We start from the raw sequence: 17930 nt of genomic DNA on the forward strand, positions 1-17930 counted from the left end.
AGTGGCGAGCTCGAAATGCTCACGGTCGCACGTGAAGGCGTGCGAAAAGGTGCTACCCACAGTGATGAGCCGCGCCTCCGTGAAGAGCTAGACTACCGAAGACATGGACACGGCGCACGAGGACGGCGACCAGACAGGGCTCTACGACGATGGCATCTTGATTCTTGGCTTCTTATGAATTGCGATCACCGATCAGTTGTTTAGACCCAAGGTATTTTTTCTTTTTTTATTTTTAATCTAAATTAATTATTTGTATAGCATTCTAGACTTTTAGAACTTTGTATTCATATAATTATATTTTTCTTCTAATTGAGGTGTTAGAATTTTAGAATGTTACTTAAGAAACAATTGTCATGGGTGAGAAAAGAAAACGAATATATTATTTTTTTAATCTACATTGTTCCTCGATAATTATCATACATCTACAAATATATTATTTAATCTATATTATTCCTCGATAATTATCAGACATGTTAAATTAAAAATATGTTATTGAATTTGTTTTCGTTTTCTAAATAAAATTAGTGTATATATATTATAAAATTTTATGCATGGTCAAAAGGGGCCGTTGCGATGAGATCGCCAGGCCCTTAGAATCTAGGACCGGCACTGAGAATCACCACCTCCGGGAACAAGGGATGCCCTGAGGCCAAGTGACCGGACGATAACGTAGTACAGCGTAGGCAACGAGCTTGGAGCCCGTAGACCGTAGATGCAGTAGCCCAGCTGCAGCGGCAGCTCGATCTTTCCATGCCCAAACAACACCGAGCAGTACCGCGAGAGCAGAATGGAGAAGTTGCCCTCGCCGAACCTCCTGTGCTGCAGCAGCGTCTGAGCAAGCGTCGTCGGAGCGAGGCCCAGGAACGCCTTCCTCTGCGGGTTGAAGTAGACCGACGTCCTCCACCGGGCAACCGTATTTTACGCCCATCTCACGCCCCCACTGCGTGTTGCTTGCCTCGTAGGCGCAGGTCGCTACAGACTTGGCTTGCTCTTCGATCTCGTCGATGTGTTGTTGAGGTTTTGCTGCTGTGATCCCTGTGTCGTCCCAATCTTGCTTGTAGTCTTCAGTGAAGCTTCTTCCACAGAGGATTTCCCTTCTGTGGAAGCATCCGGGACCGATATACGCGGGGCCGCCCACACCATCCATTCCGCATAGCTCTACCTTCAGATTTTTGACAGATAGATGTATGAAATAATGTACTTCATCTTGTATTTATGTCAAGGTTCAGAAGGAATGAAGTCAGATGGTAGTAGATAGCTTTAAGATAGCATGTAACTTCTTGTTTGGTTGCACTGGCCTCGTTGATGACATTGAGGGAGTTACCATATATGTCATTCTTGGTCAAGTTGGCGTAGTTCTGGGGGTACTGCACAAACCCAACCTTGTGGCCCATTTCTTCATCCATGAAGAAACACAGTGCATCTGTGATCGAATCGCTGTTGTTGGAGTAGACGTCGCAGTCCACGTTCAGGATGATAGGGCTGTTGCTTATCACCGACGACACCCTTATCTGAATTTCAGTAGATACAACATACAATGCCATAAAGAAATGTTCGGTGGTACGACTCTCGTTCACTTTTTTGTTTTGATAATACGTACATACTTCGTCACGTTATGCCTGCAGGATTGGTGTATATATTGCTGTCTGTTAGCCTTAATATTATTAAGATGGAAGTTGTGCTTATTTTAAGGACTAGGATAGTATTATTGCTAGCTATATATCTTGATACTATAGACGATACTAAACATATACTGATCGGATGTTGATGATAAAAATGTGAAGCGCATGCATTCCGGAGTAAAAGACTGATGACGTGAGTGCACCAGAGCGTTCATCGCCCCAGCCTTGAAGTTGTGGTGATAGTGAGCCCTCTTCTCGCGTGCCATGTACACCAATGTAGGTAGCATGCTTCCTCCATTGTCAACTACGCTCCGATCCTTCCCATCAATCAAAACCTAGCTAGCAGGGGATACAAATGTTAGGGCTTATTTAGTTGGCGAAATGGTATTGTAGCACTTTCGTTGTTATTTAACAATTAGTATCAATCATAGTCTAATTAGGCTTAAAAGATTCGTCTCGTGAATTTCGTCTAAACTGTGTAATTAGTTTTATTTTTTATTTATATTTAATGCTTCATGCATGCGTCCAAAGATTCGATGTGACGGAGAATCTTAAAAAATTTTGGGAACTAAACACTACCTTAGGCTCGGTGGTGTTCATTGTCTCATCAGTCATGACACAAAAAAAATGTATATTGTAGATGTAGATGACTCAAAAGTTAAGCGTCTTTATTTTTCGTAATGAGTTTTTTGGAACAGAAAGAACACAACCTAGAACTATACCAGGCATGACAAATAAACCACCTGAACAATCGGCTGGTGATTTTGCGAGGTAACTTCTGAAGAATCCCACTCGTAAAATCCCTTATGCATTGCTTTGATTTCTTCAGGAACCTTGCCCAGCAAGGACGCAGAATCGATGCGCTCGGTCATTTCTTTGTACGACTCCTGCTCATTGACCAAGAACACATGGACACTACAGGAAACCAGGACTTTGCTCAGTGCTCAAATTTTTGCCGAGTGTCAAATATTGGGCACTCGGCGAAACTTGGCACTCGGCAAATAGGGCTTTGCCGAGTGTCTGGCACTCGGCAAAATAAGGCACTCGGCAAAGCCAAACTTTGCCCAGTGCCAGACACTCGGCAAAGTTGGGCACTCGGCAAAGAGGCGCCCGGGGATAACGGTACCCAACGCCGTCCTCTTTGCCGAGTGCCTTCTGTTTGGCACTCGACAAAATATTGGCTTTGCCGAGTGCCAGGGTTAGCACTCGGCAAAATATTCACTTTGCCGAGTGCCAAACCTTGACACTCGGCAAAATAATTTTTTTTTTGTTTTTTGTCATCAACTTTTTTTCTTAGATTTGTATTTGTACCATGAACAATATGTTCAAATTTGGCACAATTTCATTGTTGTTTGCTATATTTCTTCACTTTATTTCGTTTTCTTGCAATTTTTTGGAAAATGTAGGTTTGAACTGCAGGTGCATCGAATAATAGTTTTGATCCATTCCAAAAATGTTATTCTTGTTTGTTAGTGTCACTTTATGCTAAATCTAGGAAATGTCTCCAAATTTCGATCAACGTGCTCACGGGGTAACGTCGCGAACTTGTGTGCGAGTGGTTATTTAATTCTATAAAATTCAAACGAATCCAAAAAATCATGAAACTTGGCGAGATGTTGTGATATCATATGCATATGCGGTGGTAAAAATTTGAAAACGTTTGGAGGACGTCATCACGTATGGTGTTCACAAACCAGGACATCAATGTCCTGGTTTGTGAACACCATACGTGATGACGTCCTCCAAACGTTTTCAAATTTTTACCACCGCATATGCATATGATATCACGACATCTCGCCAAGTTTCATGATTTTTGGGATTCGTTTGAATTTTATAGAATTAAATAACCACTCGCACGCAAGTTCGCGACGTTGCCCCGTGAGCACGTTGATCGAAATTTGGAGACAGTTCCTAGATTTAGCATAAAGTAACACTAACAAACAAGAATAACATTTTTGGAACGGATCAAAACTATTATTCGATGCACCCGCAGTTCAAACCTACATTTTCCGGAAAATTGCAAGAAAACGAAATAAAGTGAAGAAATATAGCAAACAGCAATGAAATTGTGCCAAATTTGAACATGTTGTTCATGGTACAAATACAAATCTAAGAAAAAAAGTTGGTGGCAAAAAACAAAAAAAAATTATTTTGCCGAGTGCCAAGGTTTGGCACTCGGCAAAGCCAGGACAGGATTTTTTTTTTAAAAAAAAATTTATTTCGCCGAGTGCCAGATCGGGGGCACTCGGCAAAATACTTTCTTTACCGAGTGCCCCGGATCTGGCACTCGGCAAAGAGGTTTGAAATATAAAAAAAAAACCGGACACACGCACACACACCACGCACACACCACGCACACACCACGCACGCACACACACGCGCGCGCGCCCGCCCCATCGGCTCCCAGGCCCACGCGCCTGCCGCGCCCGCAGTAGGAAGGAGGAGGAGGTAGGAGGAAGAGGAGGAAGGAAAGGAGGAAGGAGAAGAAGGGGAGGAGGAAGAAGAAGAAAGAGAAGGGAGGAGGAGGAGGAGAGGAAGGAGAAGGGAGGAGAAGGAGGCAGGGGAGAAGAGAGGAGGAGGGGAGGAGAGAAGGAGAAGGGGAGAAGAGGAGAAGAGAGGAGAAGAAAGGTGCCGCCTCGGTTCGTCGACCCTCACGCCGTAGCGGTCGTCCCCGTTGTCGTCGCCGGCCCTCGGTCTTCGCATTCTCGCTGGCAAGGTATGCCCTAATGTTAGTATTAGTTAGTAAGGAGTAGTGTTAGTAGTAGTAGTTAATTAGTAGTGTTAGTATTAGTTAGTAAGTCGTAGTGACAGTAGTAGTTGTAGTTGTTGTTCATAGTTTTAGTGTTAGTAGTAGTTATTGTTGTATGTATGTGGTTCATGGCCTTTGTGCCTATGTTTGGTATACATGTGGTTGTTGGCCTTCGTGCCAATGTTTTCTGCAGGTTTTGGGAACCTCTCCATGCAGGGGAGGTGCTGTCGAAATTTTCAATGGAGTCTAACCATTTGTCTTTTCTTTGCAGGACGAGGACCGTTGGGAGGCACTCGGCGACCCCGATCGTCTTCGTCGGCGTTGTGGTTCTGCCTGCACTACGTCGCCTCGCCACTGCAGTGACTCACCACCGCCCCACTAGCCTGACCTCACCGACACCTTAGGTATAACCCATCTTCCATACTTGTATCTCGTGTAAGCCCAGTTAGGCGTCTCCCGTCCGAAAGAGATACGGTCGTTGGTATGCAGATCTTTGCATATCAAATTCCGTACCTGTTTCGAATTGTCCACGTTTTTTAGACAGCCCATGGATGCGTAGATGGGTTGGTTTCTGTGGCCCGCTCCTGTCCGAGATAGAGTTTCAGCACCACCTCCTCGTTGTTTTCCTGATACACAATCTCCCTGCCAGGACGTGTATCGGGAGAACAGCGGGGAGGTGCTGTCGAAATTCTGTCTTGGATAGGAGCGGACCATGGAAGCCAACCTCATCTACGCATCCTCGGGTGGGATTAGGACCTATCCTTCACCTATTAGATGTATAGTAGGAACGCCTTGTGGATTTACCTGTAGTTTTTATTACTCGCTTACATATGCATGTGCCAGAGGATGGATAACCGTGAGTGGATGTACACGGGCCATGCAAGTATGACCCTAGAATGGATGACTAAGACCAATGCTTTCCTGGAGCATGCATTTGGCGAGGCTGCTAAAGGGTCAGCCCAGATGCCGTGTCCGTGCAGCAGATGTGGCAACAAGAAAAGAAAAATTAAGAGGCTCATGGGGGAAGATCTTATCAAGTATGGATTCATGGCAAACTATACCCGTTGGATCCACCATGGTGAAGCCGATCGTATTAGAGAGGAGGTGGTGAGACAGCGTCTCGAGGATTATGATGGAGATGGCGGGGTAGCAGACTGGATGGATGACATTCAGCAGGCACGGTTCGTTGAAGGATTGGAGGAGAAGCCAGAGGAAAGCGCAAAGACGTTCTATGATATGCTGTCTTCAGCGCAGAAGCCCTTGCACGAAAAGACAACGGTATCGCAGCTGGATGCAATTGGATGCATCATGGGGTTGAAGTCGCAGTTTAGCTTGAGTCGGGACAACTTCGATGGTATGTTGGTAGTTTTTGGATCCCTGCTTCCGGAGGATCACATCCTGCCGAAGAACTTGTATGAGTCACAGAAACTTCTTCGTGCACTTAAGATGCCGTATGAGTAGATCCATGCTTGTCCGAATGGATGTGTCCTTTTTAGGAAAGATCACGAGGGAGCAACGCACTGTCCAAAGTGCAAATCCTCTAGGTACCTGGAGGTCGACACTAGTGATGGCAAGAAGGAACAGCTGAGTATCCCTACGAAGGTCCTATGGTACCTTCCTTTCATACTGAGGATCCAACGGCTGTACATGATAGAGGAGTCCACGAAACAGATGACATGGCACAAAAATGGCAAAAGGTACAATCTGGACAAGATGGTACACCCATCGGATGGCGACGCCTGGACCCATTTCGATGGCATACATCATGTTAAAGCTGAGGAGGCTCGCAATGTACGTGTAGCGTTGGCAACAGATGGGTTCAACCCGTATGGAATGTCCACAGCCCCATACACTTGTTGGCCTGTGTTCGTGATACCCCTAAATCTCCCCCCCCCCCCCTCGGTGTCATCTTTCAACCAAAGAACGTATTTTTGTCATTGATAATTCCTGGACATCCGGGGAACAATATGGGTGTGTTCATGGAGCCTGTGTTCGATGATTTGATCGATGCTTGGGAAAAGGGGGTACTGACATACGACCGAGCTACAAAAAGAAACTTCACAATGCATGTGTGGTACCACTACTCCTTGCATGACTTCCTGGCGTATGGCCTATTCTGCGGGTGGTGTGTTCACAGGAAGTTCCCATGCCCAATATGCAAGGCAGGTGTGAGGTTCACTTGGCTGAAGAGTGGTGGCAAGTTTTCTTCGTTCGACCAACATCGTCAGTTCCTCCCCCTTGACCATCCATTCAGACAAGACATCAAAAACTTCACGAAAGGTGTTGAAGTCACCGATCCTGCACCTCAAATGATGACTGCTGCCGAGATCGGCGCTGAGATAGAGGCTCTCAAAGTTGATAAAGAGAAAGGTCGTTTTGATGGATATGGTCAGTACCACATGTGGACTCATAAATCGGGCTTGACTAGGCTTCCCTATTTCAATGATCTTCTTCTTCCACACAACATTGATTTAATGCACACAGAGAAGAATATCGCCAAGGCGCTTTGGGGAATACTCATGGACACAGAAAAGTCAAAGGACAATGTTAAGGCAAGAGTGGACCTGGCAGCACTGTGCGATAGACCAAAGCAAGTGATGAAGACTCCCGCGCCTGGCAAGAAATGGAAAAGGACTTCGGTCGATTTCGTTTTGAAGAAGGACCAAAGGAGGGAAGTATGTCAGTGGGTTCAGTCGTTAATGTTCCCTGATGGGTATGCGGCGAATCTAAGGAGGAGAGTGAACGTGTCCACTTGCCGAGTGTTAGGGATGAAGAGTCATGACTTCCACATATGGATTGAGCGGCTCCTTCCAGCGATGACCAGAGGTTTCGTCCCCGAGCATGTGTGGCATGTCCTGGCAGAGTTAAGCTATTTCTTCCGCTAGCTTTGTGCCAAGGAGCTATCTCGGGCCAAGGAAAGCAACAAACAAAAAAAATAGCAAATTTCCCAGCTTTGCCGAGTGCCAACACTGGGCAAAGAAGTCTTTGCCGAGTGCTAGGGGTGTGGCACTCGGCAAAGCTGGAAAAAATGCTGCAAAAACAGCCACTTCTCCAGTTTTGCTGAGTGCCACAGCCTGGCACTCGGCAAAGAGGTCAATTTTGCTGAGTGTCAGGTGGTACCACTCGGCAAAGACTATTTTTAAAAAGATTTTTTTTAAAAAAAATGGTTTCTTTGCCGAGTGCTGAGCCCTGGCTCTCGGCAAAAATTCAAATTTTACCGAGTGCCAGTCCCTAGGCACTCGGCAAAGCCGGCGTCAAATGTTGTCGGCAGTTATTTTTTTGCCGAGTGCGGGTTTGGCACTCGGCAAAGACTTTGCCAAGTGTCGATTTTTGGCACTCGGCAAAGAAATTTTTGCCGATAAAATCTTTGCCGAGAGACCTTTGCCGAGTGCGGCACTCGGCAAAGCCTTTGCCGAGTGCTTGGCTGGCTTTGCCGAGTGCCCACAGCACTCGGCAAAGAGGGCGTCTGCAGTGGTGATCAGTACAGTGTCGATGCAGCATGCATGCAGCTCGATAATTATTTCTCGCGCGCGAGCCCCCCACGAATGATTAGCTATCAATTACTACTACGTACTGCAAGAATTCAGTGCTGCAGCAAACGCTGTACTACTGCACGTACAACCAGCATTCACTACTACTGCAAACTGGCCGCCTGGCCGGCCTCTGCCTGCCCTGCTGGGAAGGAACAACAACAACCGATCTCCAGATGAAATTAAATGAAAGCATGCGTATTTATACTGCTATTTATTTACCTTGACTAGTGACCATTCTTCGTCGCTGCACAACAACGCACCTGCAGGCTGCAGCACGAAGCTTAACATCGGTCTCCGAGAAGTATGCGGCCGGTGACCTCGGCTCGATGCTGTGTCTCCTGCAGAATGGCAGCCAGAGCTTGGCAAACCGGGACGCCTCCCACAGAGCGTAGAACGTGAGGGCCGAGCAGCCGTCGTCGGAGAGGTAGACGCTCAGCTTGTCAGCCAGGTAGCTGTGACCGAGAGCACCGCGGAGACTACCAGGCTTGGCGGCTCCGACCGCGGGTCCGCGGTGCAGACGAAGATGTCCACGCAAGGGAGCTTGTCGCCGAGCCTGCTCAAAACCATTCCAGATAGATGCAGGTTAGAATTCAACGAGAGTGCATTTTTTTTAGCGGGGGGAGAATGGCCTCCCCACCTGAATTTTCATTCCACTGATGCCGGAATAACCGGGGGTGGAAGGGCACGACGCCAATCCAATTACATGTAGATCATACAGAAGACGGGGTGAGTGATGGATTACATGTTAAGCAGGGAACTCCAACTACTGAGCAACACATTGCTCTTCCTAGGCATCCGGCAGCACCACAGCGCAATCTCCTCTTTGCAGGCGGCCATGATCCTGTTCAGGTTGGGGGCGAAGCCTCGGAACACGACATCATTACTGTGCTAACACAGCTCCCAGCAACAGAGGAGGATGAGAGAGCTCACCGCCGGTCCAAGAACATGGCGGAGTGTCGGAGTGGACTTCCAGAGTTCGTCCACCGGGGCAATAGCATCAGCATGCCACCCGATGTGTCTCCAGAATGATCTGGCGAAGGGGTAGCCAGACATGATGTGGTCGGCAGTTTCCTCCGGCGCGCCACAAATGTCATAGTCAGTGTTCTGGAGGATGTGCTTGCGGCGGAGAGATGTCTTGCATTGGATACGGTTGCTTATCAGAAGCCACCCTAAGAACTTAACTCGTGGAGGAGCGAAGTTGCGCCAGACGAAGTCGAAGGCTGGGCATGTCTGTTCGCCGCGCATGGATGCCATGTAGATCAAGCCCGACCGGAGCTTGTGGTCCTCTGTTTCAAAGCTGCAGTACCTCTCGTCGGGGGCGGACGTCAAAGTAACATCGCCAAGGAGCTGTGTCAGCAGAGCTAGCTCCTGGGATGCCTGGGTGGAGAGCCGTCGCTGGAGCACGTTCTCGATCCCCCTGTGCACGATGTCGTGGACCGAGCGCACGCGGGCGTCGGCGTGGCTGTGCAAGGCCGGTAGTCGATCCGCCAGTGGAGCATCCAGCAGCCAAGTGTCATTCAAGAAGTCGGTGTTGCGGCCATCCCCCACCGTGACCGAGGTCATACGCTGGTATGCCGGTAACAGCTAGCGCAGGGCCGACCAGTGAGCCCCATCGAGGGCGCCGCTCAGGTCCGGCAAGTCGACTTGCGTGGTGACCTAGCTCGCCCACGCGGAGCTCCCTGGATGGTGAAGGCGGTGGATCAGCTTGAGCAGCAGTGCGGCGTTCTGGGTTTCCAGGCGTTTGACGCCCAGGCCACCATCTTCTTTCAGCTCGCAGACGCGCTCCCAGGCAATGAGACACTTGGCCCCGGAAGCGTGGTCAGAGCCAGACCACAGAAATGCCCTGCGCCAGGCATCAATGGCCGAGTGCATATTTTTTAATGGGAGCCGGGGGGCGGTCGGCAATTATTAGGGCGTTTAGAATTCAAAAGCGACAATGGTGGACCTTCGTGCTTGAGATAGATGCAGGTTATTTCCCTTCCATCCATGGTGCATTTTAGTTATTTCAGTAAGGCCCGTCTCTGAAAGTTTTACGAGAATTTCAAGCTGATATGGCATAGTATAGTAGGGATGATAAAAGTTTCAGGACAGTCACAGTGCTAGAAAAAACTGCAAGTAGTTTCTATGGCTATTAATTTATGTAGACATTATACATAGAAACTATGTTGCCAATGAAAAATTTCAACAGAATCATCATTTATCCAATCACGCATTTTCTTTCTCCCGTATTTACCTATCACATCTTTTATGTGTTGGTTTTCTGTGTAGACATGATTTTTTTTATTAAGAAAACTATTTCCTCCTACTCTCTCTCTCTCTCTTCAATTAATGTCAGGTTCATAAACTCGAGGTTCCTAATGGACCCGCTTCCCGACAATACTAGGCCTAGCAGGCGGCGTAGCGACAGCGCGTGTCTGGGCCGGCCTAGATACACAATGGCAGGCCGAGACCACGATCCGGTCCCCAACCAGCACCTCCACCCAGGAGACCTGGTCGGAGCCCCGAGCCGAAGGCCTGGCTGTGATGGGACCACAGTCCAACTCCGACCCTGTTCCTCCGACTGAGGATATGCCGGACCTTTGTTCGCCTCTCTTTCCTGACCGTCACAGTCGGGGCCGACTGGGAACGACCGACCAGGACGCCTGCTCGGTGTGGTCCTGGGGAGCAGGCGGAGCAAATAAGGTAAGGCGCTCAAGTCAACCACAATACCGAGGACCGTACCCTGCCATGCCCTACGCACCTACAGGACGGTGTTGTCTGGCCATGTCAGACGGACACTATACAGCCTGCTAGACACGTCAGAGCACAAACAGTATTGTGGGCGCCGTCGTTTGTCGTCCTAGGCGAACACTGTGCAACCTGCCAGGTATAGCAGGTCATGAACAGTCAGGTGGGCGATGGTGGCGTAAACAGTATGGCGGGCGATGGCATGCCGTACCCGACGGCGTGGGAGACAAGACTAGGTAGCACCCATACACACACTCTCCCTTTCCGTCTTTGACTTATAAGGCTATCCCCTTCATCTATAAAAGGGGATGCGCTCTCTCCTAAAAGGACACGGTCTACACGCTCTCAACGACGGATAAGCTTAGACACACAGAGCATACACTTCAATACTTAGCGCACGTTTGAGCATCCGTCACTCTCTTCCACTCGGATCAGAGTCCAACCGGGCCTCTAACACCCCTCTTCTCATTCCTTACTCGTTTGTAACCCCACAGCAAACTTCGAGCACCATGCTCATGAATAAAGTCACTGACCGACTAAAACTAGATGTAGGGCACGTTGCCTAAACCAGTATAAATCATGTGTCATTACGTGCTAGGCCACATCTGATCACAGCGCACAGCAAAACTATAAATATTTACTTGTCGGCCATATTTCGCGCCGACAGTTGGTGTCGTCTGTGGGGAAGACGCCGTGCGTTCATGCTTTTGGTCATCGGATGGCGGGCTCGAGCGATATGATTCGCTTCGGCTCGCTGGAGTTTCTCATGCTCCCACTTGCTGGGATGTGGGTTCCTCTCATCTTCGTGCCACTCTAGACCTTCCTCTTTGGGAGTCTGGACTTCGTCGCCAACCAGCTCGGCGTACACCGCCTCCATGAGGAGGGGCTTGTCCCGACGCCCACTGGAGGAGGAGCGTCCTCCACCGACCCTGGGCCACTCGACGACCTCAACGTCGAGACACCTGCGCTTCGCCTTGAGCCCATGCTGGGCTCAAACCCCACGGTAAGTGATGTACATATTGTTTTTACTCACTATTTAACACCTTTCGCCAGGTCTTTGTAGGGACCCCATTCTCCCCACCGCGACCACCATGCGACCGGTTCTCCTACGGCTTCGCATCCCCCATGGACGCGTGCACACAGGGGCTTCGAAGGATGCTGATGGCACCCTCTCTCATGTCCGAGTTTGTGGAGATGGCGGGCTATGCCCCCGCCACCTTCCACGACCTCGTCGATGACGAAGTCAAAAGCGACGGCTCCAGCATCAGCGACATCATGGCACCTTGCCACCCTCTGTCCTAGGAGTGCGCCATGGAGGATGTCTTGGGACAGCTACTAGACGTAGTGGAGTCTCTGTAGACTCACACCCCTCTGGACCCCATGCGCAGGCCCTGGCGCGTGCGTAGGAGCATGGCAAGGAGTTACGACAAAGGCGGTAGAGCTAGTCGCCGCCTGCGCTGGTGCACCTAGCGCATCACTCTGTGCCACATGCGCGTAACCTGGTGAGCGGCGCTCAGGGTCGTGCCCGTCAGGTCTGGCGTAACATATTGGATGGAGGGGACGACCCCCTCAGTTTGCTCGGGTTGGCCAGAACATCTCTGCTGCAGCGATGCTTCTACGCGGCCTCCCCAAGCTTGCCGACCCTAGGAGCAGGCGATCCACTGAAACCTCTAGGCGCTGGTGGAGACTGTCGCCGTTCAGCATGAAAGCATCTAGGCCCCTAAGTGGATTTCGGTGATTAATGTCAATACAAGATTACTATGACTAACGTGTGTTTTGTAGAGGCAATTAAGTTAGGTCATGGTAATGGAGATCGATTGGGCAATCGAGGTTGTCATGCCCCTACGATGGAAATCATTTTGGTTTTTAAAGGATGGACGACAAGGTTAAGGATAACTAGTTCTAAGTGTAAATTGAAGTTGGAGAGCCACTTAGAGTAGTTTAGGACTTTGTTTTTTCTTTGGCCGTACTATGAAGGGGGTATGAACGGGTAGCTTGACCTAGTTGAGTCTAGTGAGTTAGGTGTGGTGCACACTTGTTAAAACTAGCTCTAGGTAACTCCTATGAATGCCTAAGATCCTTTGGAGCAAACTTCATTCACATATGATCGAGAGTTGGAAGTGAATGGAGGGTCAAATACTGACTGGACGCTGGCTCCGGTGCGACCGGACGCTGGCCGCAGGGTCTGGTCAGTTCATTTGACCGTGAAGATCAAGTCTGGTGTGACCGGACACTGGAAGGTCATGTGACCGGACGCTGAGGGCTAGCGTCCGGTCGACTCCAGTAAGGGTCCAGACTTGAGAAAGTGCGACCGGACGTGTCCGGTCAGTGTTGACCGGACCCTGAGTATCGAGCGTCCGGTCGTTTACAGTAAGCATCCAAGAGCGACCGGACGCATCCGGTCAGTACCGACCGGACCCTGACTGTGTCCGGTCATCACTTGAAAACTGTTCGCGGGTTGAAGTGACCGGAGCATCCGGTCAAAATGATCGAAGCGTCCGGTCACCCCGCAGAAGCTCATAACGGTTCGTTTTTCAGGCTACCTTATAAATAGAAGCTCCACTCGTGAGTGGAGTTACTTTTGCTCATTCCAACAGCTGAGAAACACGTTTGTGAGTGCCAAGAAGAGCAAGGTCCTAGTGAGGTGTTTGTGATTTGAGAATCCAAGAGTGAAACCTCATTAGTGAATCAAGAGTAGACAAGTGTGCATCCATCTTCTCATTAGGCTTCGCATGGTCAAGTGAGAGTTCGTGCTTGTTACTCTTGGTGATCGCCATCACCTAGATGGCTTGGTGGTGATTGGGAGTTTGGTGTTCACCCAGCAGAGCTTGTGGGTGACCCAACTCAAGTTGTGAGCGGCTTTGGGTGATTCGCCGCGACGGAGTGTCGAAGAATCAACCCGTAGAGAGCACTTGATCCTTGCGCGGATTAAGGGGGAGCTACACCCTTGCACGGGTGCTCCAACGAGGACTAGTGGGGAGTGGCGACTCTCCGATACCTTGGCAAAACATCGCCGCATTCTTTTCTCTCCCTATTTACTTTGAGCACTTACTTTGAGTATTTACTTTGAGCAATTTAATACTTGCTTTACATTCTTAAAATTCCTATGCTAGAGTAAGTTTGGAACATAGGGTGCAAGTCATTTGTGCGTTGATTTGATAGAAACACTTTTCTAGGCACAAGGGGTTAATTGGGCTATCGGTAGGATTTGATTATTGCAAGAAAATTTAGAATTAGCCCAATTCACCCCCCCTCTTGGGCATCTTGATCCTTTCAATTGGTATCAGAGCCTCGTGCTCACGTTTTTAAGCCTAACCGCTTAGAGCAAGATGTCTCACGGGGATGGACCTCCTCCTATCGTCGAGGGGGATGATTTTCCATATTGGAAAATTCACATGGAGGCTTACCTAGAAGCTCTAGATGTTGGAATTCTTAGAGCCGCCTCTCAAGGGTTCCCAACACCTAAGAATGCCGCACAACTTCAAGGCGATGAAGTAAACTATGAAAAATGGAATGCAAAGGCTCGCAACACCATCTTTAGAGGCCTTTGCAAAGATGTGTTTAATCGTGTAAGGAACCACAAAGACACCCATGCACTATGGTCGGACGTTTGTGCGCTCCATGAGGGAACCAAGAGTGAGCGTGAGGAACGCTATCATCTTGTGATTAAAAAGCTAAATTCTTTTGAGATGCTTCCCAAAGAAAGTGCTAATGAAATGTATTCTCGTTTAAATGTTCTTGTAGAGGAAGTCAATGGGCTTGGACTTACTCAAATGTCACCATCCGACGTTGTGAGAAAGATCTTGAGTGTCCTCCCCATTGACAAATATGGGCACATTGTGACCGTGCTACATCAAGGTGATCTTTCCGCCGCTACACCGATACAAATCTTAGGAAAGATCAATGCTCATGAGATGTACATGCACATCACGCCACAAGATGGCTCATCCTCTACAAAGAAGAAAGAGAAGGACTTAGCATTCAAAGCTAGCCAAGATAAGGGCAAGGCAAGACTTGAGTATGAGAGCTCAAGTGATGAAGATGATGAAGAAAGTCTTGCTCTCATGGTGAAGAAGACCGCCAAGATGCTAAAGAAGCTAAACAAGAGTGGCATCAAGTTTGACGGCAAGAAGAAGAAGTTCTTCACTAGCTCAAGAAGAAAGCCAATCTCCGAGATGGATTGCTACAATTGTGGCGAACTTGGTCACCTAGCTCATCAATGCACAAAGCCCAAGAAAGACAAGTTCAAGAACAAGGGTAAGAAAGATGATTCAAGTGATGAAGATGAAAAGAAAAAGAATAAGCCATACAAGAAGAGAGAAGGCAAAAAGAGAGACTTCTACAAGAAGAAGAAGAGTGGCAAGGCCTATATTGTCGGTGATTGGCTCACGGACATTGATTCATCAAGTGGATCATCCGATGATGAGAGTGACAATGAGAAGGTGGCCGCCATTGCTATTGATCTTGCATTCTCACCACCACCATCGCCATCATCCTCTACACACCTATGCCTTATGGCCAAGGATGAACGCAAGGTAACTAAGAGTGATGATAGTAGTGATGATGAGCAAGCTAGTGATGATGATAGTGATAGCAATGATGATTCACCCACATATGATGATCTTGTCAAAATATTAAGAAAATACACTAAGATCATTAGAAAGAGTAGAGCTATAAATGAAAAACTTGATGCTAAAAATGATTCACTCTTAGCTAAGTGTGATACATTAGAAAAGGCTAATGATGAGCTCAAAGAAACAAATGATTCTATATCATCCAAACTCAAGGAGCTCAAATCTTCTAAGAAAGAGCTTAAAGATAAACATGATAAACTTGAGTGGGTGCACAATGAGCTTATCACTAGTCACAACAAGCTAAAAGATGAATATACAACTCTAAAGATCAATTATGATACCCTTGTTATTGCACAAGAATTCTTACCAAATGAGCCACATGATGCTACTAACCATGTTGTTAAGATTGATATAGCTACCTCATGTGATGATTTAATTGATGAGAGCATTGAGCATGGATCTAGTAGCAAAGGCAAGCAAGTGGTTGAGTGCAATGACTATGATGAGTATGTCAAGCTCAAGAGTGACCATGAGAAGCTCATGAAAGATCTTGAAGAGATGAAAAGTCACAACACCATTGTGCTAGAAACTCTTGATCATGATAAAGAGTTGATCCTTGAGAATGAGAAGCTCAAAGAAGAAAACAAGAAACTCAAGGAAGAGAAGAACAATGATATTCTCAAGGAAGAGAACAAGAAGCTCAAGATGGAGAAAGAGCATCTCAAGGTGAGATTGAGCAAGTTTGCTAGAGACAAGCATCTCCAAAGTGAGCTACTCATGAATACCGTCATGAAGATGGATAGAAGTGGCATTGGATATATGGCAAGTGTAGAGAAGAAGAAGGCTCAAGCTCAACACCAACAATCAAAGCCAAAGCTAAAGCTAAAGAGATGTTTTGAGTGTGGACAAGAAGGCCACTTCGCTCATGAGTGTCAAACTCCACCACCACAACCCTTGCCCAAGCATGCTAGACCCTTTGCTTTCAATGCTCACTACATGCTTAGAAAAGATTCTAGTGGAAAGATGAAAGTCATGTTCTTAGGACCCCCCAACAAGAGTAGGCCTAAGAAGATTTGGGTGGCTAAGTCACTTGTTGAGAAGGTGAAGGGCCCTCAACAAGTTTGGATCCCTAAAGCTTGAATCTCTTATGTGTAGGTGAACTACAAGACCGGTGGAAGTCATTGGGTTATTGATAATGGTTGCACTCAACATATGACCGGTGATCCTCGTATGTTCACCTCACTAGATGAAGAGGTAGATGGACAAGAGAAAATAACTTTTGGAGATAATTCAAAGGGCAAGGTTAAAGGATTGGGCAAAGTGGCAATATCAAATGATCATTCCATCTCCAATGTGCTCTATGTTGCCTCATTGAGTTTCAACTTGCTATCCGTTGGGCAATTGTGTGATCTTGGCTTCCAATGCTTATTCACCGAGAAGGAGGTTGTTGTATCCAAAGTAGATGACAAACAAGTGATATTCAATGGATTTAGATACAACAACTTATATCTAGTTGACTTCACCTCCGAAGATGCAAACTTGAAGACTTGCCTATTCACCAAAACAACACTTGGGTGGCTATGGCATAGAAGACTTGCTCATGTTGGGATGAGCTCACTCAAGAAGCTTATGAAGAATGATTTGGTGTGAGGGTTGAAGGATGTGAAGTTTGAGAAGGACAAGCTTTGTAGTGCATGTCAAGCCGGCAAGCAAGTTGCAAACACTCATCCAACCAAAGCTTTCATGTCAACCACAAGAGTGCTAGAACTCCTACACATGGATTTATTTGGACCAACAACATACAAGAGTTTGGGAGGAAATCTCTATTGTCTTATGATTGTGGATGACTATTCAAGGTATACATGGGTGTTCTTCCTTCATGACAAATCCAAAGTTGCATCTTGTTTCAAGAAGTTTGCCAAGAGAGCCCAAAATGAATTTGAAGTGAAGCTCAAGAAGATAAGAAATGACAATGGCAAAGAGTTTGACAACACAAACATAGAAGCTTATTGTGATGAAGTTGGAATCAAACATGAAGTCTCCGCAACCTATACTCCTCAACAAAATGGTGTAGTTGAGAGGAAGAACCGGACTTTGATCACTCTTGCAAGGACAATGCTAGATGAGTACAACACCCCCGAAGCTCTATGGGCGGAAGCAATTAACACCACATGTTATGCATCCAACCGCCTATTTCTTCAAAAGTTCCTTGTCAAGACACCGTATGAGTTGCTCAATGGGAAGAAGCCGGACGTCTCCTTCTTTAGGGTGTTTGGTTGCAAGTGCTATATCTACAAGAAGCGGCAACACCTAGGGAAGTTTCAAAGACATTGTGATATAGGTTTTCTTGTTGGTTACTCATTGAAGTCCAAAGCATATAGAGTATTTAATCATGCCACCGGCTTGGTTGAAGAAACATATGATGTGGAGTTTGATGAATCTAACGGCTCCCAAGGAGCACATGAGAATCTTGATGATGTAGGTGATGAACCATTGAGGGAGGCTATGAAGAATATTCTGGTGGGAGACATCAAGCCAAAAGATGATGAAGATGATGTACAAGTCATTGACCAACCTTCTTCATTAAATGTACCACAAGATGGTGAATAGCCATTGAAGAATCCAAAACTGCTCTTTCAAAAAACACTTCTCAGTCCTACTTCTGGGGCTTATATAAACCCATAGGCCATAGCAAGCGAATTGTAAATCTCGCACAGACATACAT

The 17930-nt window shown here is 47.3% G+C and overlaps 2 pseudogenes; one reads left to right on the forward strand and one right to left on the reverse strand.

Annotated features, from left to right (window-relative positions):
* Window positions 1–590: 590 nt before the first annotated feature.
* Window positions 591–8508, reverse strand: LOC136544204 (cellulose synthase-like protein E6; annotated as a pseudogene).
* LOC136542060 (uncharacterized) lies at window positions 5218–5931 on the forward strand (annotated as a pseudogene).
* Window positions 8509–17930: the final 9422 nt, after the last annotated feature.

The sequence above is a fragment of the Miscanthus floridulus genome, chromosome 3, assembly GCF_019320115.1.
Source record: "Miscanthus floridulus cultivar M001 chromosome 3, ASM1932011v1, whole genome shotgun sequence".
In the NCBI taxonomy this organism is placed as follows: Eukaryota; Viridiplantae; Streptophyta; class Magnoliopsida; order Poales; family Poaceae; genus Miscanthus; species Miscanthus floridulus.